The sequence below is a fragment of the Ctenocephalides felis genome, unplaced genomic scaffold, assembly GCF_003426905.1.
Source record: "Ctenocephalides felis isolate EL2017-DRISC unplaced genomic scaffold, ASM342690v1 CF-g0.4_SCAFFOLD_02247, whole genome shotgun sequence".
NCBI lineage: Eukaryota > Metazoa > Arthropoda > Insecta > Siphonaptera > Pulicidae > Ctenocephalides > Ctenocephalides felis.
This window is the reverse complement of record NW_020538401.1, coordinates 59,589-64,560: the sequence shown is the minus strand read 5'-3', so window position 1 is coordinate 64,560 and position 4,972 is coordinate 59,589.

Sequence of the window (4,972 nt, the reverse complement as noted above, 5' to 3'; positions counted from 1 at the left end):
ATCAAACCAGAAATAAATATGTAATATTATGTAAAAATATACATAAAAATTGAAAGAGTCATGAATTTTTATGTATATTTTTTCATAATATTGCATATTAATTTGTAGTCTGATAATATCAGTTAAAGAAAAATAAAATAGGGCGCATTTTTTTATTAGATTGGGGTGCTCATCGCAAAAATGGTTAGAATTTGAAAAAAAAATGTTTTATTTTCGAAAATATTATTTACGAAACAGTACGTCACTCTTGGAAAAACCGCACGCACGCACCCGCTAAGGGTGCGTGAACCACAGGTTGGAGAGCACGGGGTTAAGTGGCTGAAATAAAATAATGACAAATGTATAAATCTAAGATCGAACTATAAACAAAACGCAGCAATTATTTCAGTTTTACGATAGTCGTTTAAGTAAAAAGTCTTATAATTTTATTATTGTGTTCAGTACCATTAAAGATTTAAATTAGATATTATTTTGAGTTAGACTCTTTTTTAACTAAGTTGTTCGGTTTGTCTGAATTTAATCATTTTATTTACAATTACAATGAGTGGGTACCGAAAAAAACTAAGTGGTGCAGAATATCGTAAAAGGAGAACAGAAGAATCTTTAAAACAAGAGTGTTTACTGAATAAAATTCCAAAAATTTCTAATATTTATGACAACTGTGACAAGTTCAAAAAAATTTGTTCAGCAAAAATTAGGTTCATCTGTTGTAAGTATTTTGATTACTTGTTAGTATTTTTTTTTTTAAGAATAACCTTGAAAAAAATAGATTTTTTAAATATTTTTGAGCTTTTCGAGTTTGCGTCAATCGACATCAATTTCGATGTAATGAGCTCAGTAACTTACCTGAGGCTAAATTATAGTAATTGCAAAAAATCGAAAATGAAAATTTTCATGTTGTATTTTGACCAGACCTCTTAGTCATAGATTTTTCATGTTAAACTGCGCAATAACGAGCTGCAATCGTAAAGCAATCAGAGTTACTGTTGAACCATACGGTACAGATATTTAAAATTTCTAGGTATTGAATTTGGCAACAAGTTTTTACTTGAGGAAATGTGACATGATACAATCACATATTGTTTTAACGTTAATATTAACGCTAGAATTTCTTGGTAGCCGGCGAATTTGCTGTTAATCTCTAGAAGATCATTTATTGACTTATTAAGGTTTTGCTTTGATTTTTACTCAATTCTATCGCTCTTGATATTAACAATTTGCAAAAATGGATATTCATTAAAAATATGTAAGAATTTTGGGAGATCTCAGAAATGAAAGAAGTTTTTTATGCATATTTTACTTCACTTATATTGACGTATTGAAGCATTAATTGAATTTATAAGAAGGCAGGTTCAGCGGTTTGATAAAGTGGAACTCTAAAATAAATCTAATTTATCATCTGTTTCACAAATGTATAGTTCTTTGGCATTATTTTTACAGGACATGAGAGCTAAACAATTTTCGGAATACGAGGAAAAAGAAAAAGCACTTTCTGGGGTAAAAAACTATTATCATGACAATCATCGTAAAAGAACCCGAAAATTTCAGGCAGACGAGTCATAAGAGTATGAAAGAGTATTTTTATGTAGAGAAGAAAATTTTCGAATAAATATTTATTATCGAATTTTAGACACTTTAAGTGTTCAATTGGCAGGCCGTAAAAGTGCTTATCATACGCTCTATGAAAAATTTAATATTTTTGACAATTTATTTGAAATGGAAACTAGAGAATTAAAAATTCGGGCAGATGACTTAGTCACTAAGTATCCTGAAGATTTGGAAGATACATTAGGAAATTAATGCATTCATTTACAACACCTACTCATAGAATCTTTTTCAAGTAAGGAAGATGTTCGTTCCGCACAAGGAATATATAATTTTTTGCATTCTAATAATCTTCGTGAAGTTTATCCAAATATAGACATTGCTTTACGGATCTTTTTGAGTAATCCTGTTACAAATTGTTCTGGAGAAAGGTCTTTTTCTACTTTGAAAAGAGCCAGGATAGACTTAGTGCTTTAGCAATACTGACTATCGAAGCACAACTTGTTCAAGAAATTGATTACAATGATATTGTTGATGTTTTTGTTCAGACAAAATCCAGAAAAAAATATTTACGAATAGCTATAAATTATAGTTTTAAAAAAATGAGTATTATATTTATATTATATTGTTAATATTTAATAAACATTTATTTGTATTATTTAACAATTATTATTTCAAAAAATAAAAAATATATTAAGTAATTTAAAATAAAAATATATTTTTTAAATAATAAGATAAATTTTTGTCTATTAAAAAGGGCGGCTGATTTTATAGGGCCTAGGCCGGCAGATAGCTTAATCCGCCACTGCTTATAATGACATTTTAAACGAAATAAGTGTGAACTTGTCGTAAAATTGAAACCGAGAATCGGCCCATAAATCTTCTGAACAAGAAGTAAGAAGTAATAATTATATAGAGAACAGTAGAAATACTTATGAAGGTTCTAGTACATTTTTAAATCAATTGGATACTAACTTGGAGCAACAACATTTTGAAAATAATGCCACTTCAGATATTTTTGTTTATCAAAAGATTGGTGTTACTATCCATACTGCCTTTGCCGAAGATATACGACCTTTAGAAAATAATGCCATTTCAGATAATTTTTTTGGCCTCTATGATACTGTCCATATTTTTTAGCGGAAGATATATCTTGGCAAAGAGAGACAATTTGACTTTGAATACTGTAAGTACACTTTTAAAAATTTTGGTTAAGCAAGGTCACAAGGACCTACCTGTGGATGCTCGAACATTATTGGGAACACCAAAACATGCAACAAAAGCTATCCAAAAAATGAATAGGGGATTTTATATGCATTTTGGTGTGGAAAATGGAATTTTTGGCTCGATAAAGAAACATTTTTTAGAATGTCCAGAGAACATTTTCCTACAAATAAATTGTGATGGAATGTCATTATCAAACAGCTCAAATAGCAGTTTTGGCCTATTATGTTAGTGTTAGATATTTATGAGAAAGTCGAGCCATTTATGGCTGGTGTACAACATGGCAATGGAAAGCCAGCTGATGCCAATATCTACCTGAGCCAATTTGTGAATGAGATGAATACAATTTTGAAACGTGGTGTTGTATTTAAGAGAAAAAAAGTGTAATGTATTAATATCAAAAATTGTATGCGATAGCCCGGCTCGACCTTTTATAACTTATGTAAAAGGTCATGCTGGATATTTTAGTTGGCCGAAGTGCATTGAAGAAGGCATTTTTAAAAAACACGTAGTTTTAACGGAAACTGATGCCATGCTGAGAACGGATCAATCATTTAAATCAAAACAGCACTCGGAGCACCATACTGGTGTATCTATTCTAGAGGATTTGGGGATCGGTATGGTTTCCCAAGTTGCATTGGATTATATGCACATGGTGTGTTTGGGGGTGACAAAGCGCCTAATTGCTCTCTGGATGTGCGGATCTAGATATATTCGCTTTACGGAAGAACAAAAAAGGAATATGAACAATTATATAATAAAGCATAGAAAGTTGCTCCCTTCGGAATTTTCCAGATTGCCTAGAAGACTAGAGTATCACAAACATTGGAAGGCCACTGAATACAGACAATTTTCATTGTATTCTGGATTAGTAATTTTGAGAACTGTATTAAGTAACCAATTGTTTTTAAATTTTCTGCATTTTAGTTTAGGCATTAGAATTCTATGTGATCCAGAAGCATGTCTCCACTGAAATAGTTTGGCAGGGGACTTGTTAAAACTTTTTGTTATTAATTATTCTGATTTATAATGATCAAATAGATTAACATTCATTGTTCATAATATAATCCATTTAGCTTATGAAGTCAAGAAGTTTGGTTGTTCATTAGACAAATTTAGTTGTTTTCCATTTGAAAATTATTTCAGAAGTGTGGAAAATAAGATTCAAGATTCACCCAAGCCCTTGCAACAATTAGTAAACAGAATGTGGGAACAGAACTGTTTTATAACGTGAGATAATAAAAATGGAGTTCAACATAAAGAGACGAAAAAAATGCTCGAGCTTTTATAACTTATGTAAAAGGTCATGCTGGATATTTTAGTTGGCCGAAGTGCATTCAAGAAGGCGATTTTGAAAATACGTAGTTTTAACGGAAACTGATGCCATGCTGAGAACGGATTTAACACATTCATGCCGGGGCCGATTTTTGCAAACTTTCTTATGGGACGGCCGCACAAAGAACGATACGCTTTATCGGGCGGCGTGCATTTTCTTGCACGTTCAAATTTCCATAGACGCTGCATATCTGCTCACGATCAGGATTATTTCTTTAGATGAGATTATTTTATTATAAGGATTTAACTCTGCTGATATTTGAACCTTTTATTTTATAAAAGGTAGAATTATAAAGCTTAGTGTAGAAACGCGGTTAGACTGACAGTTTTTATCTGTAAACTGCCGTTAGTTTCATTTTCGAATATATCCATTGTTGTTAGATAGAATAATTTTGCAGCTGACTCATTTTATAGATTTCTTTATAAATTAACATCGTTCATAATAATATTTTAATGCCTAAATTTTGCTTTAATAATCATTATTACAAGTAGTGTACATAGTGTTGGTTGTGGATTTTATTTTCGTATGTCTAAAAATATCAACATGGATACAATAATGAGTGATTGTGATGAATATGTAAATATGAGTAGAAAAAAGGCATCAAGATTACGGATACTTTCTTCATCTTCAGATGAAGAAGATTTTTGTGTAAATAGTGAGGTGGATGATTGTTTTACTGATAATGATTATTTGGTGTCGAAATCAATAAATGAGAGTGCCGATGACGAATGGTAAGTCATAGGTGAAAAACGTTAGTTATCTAAGACTTTACTACGATATCATTAATATTTATTTTGCAAAAACCAAATTCCTTGAGCACTATTTAAGATTTAGTTGGTACAAGCACTAGGACTTGTGTTTACTTTT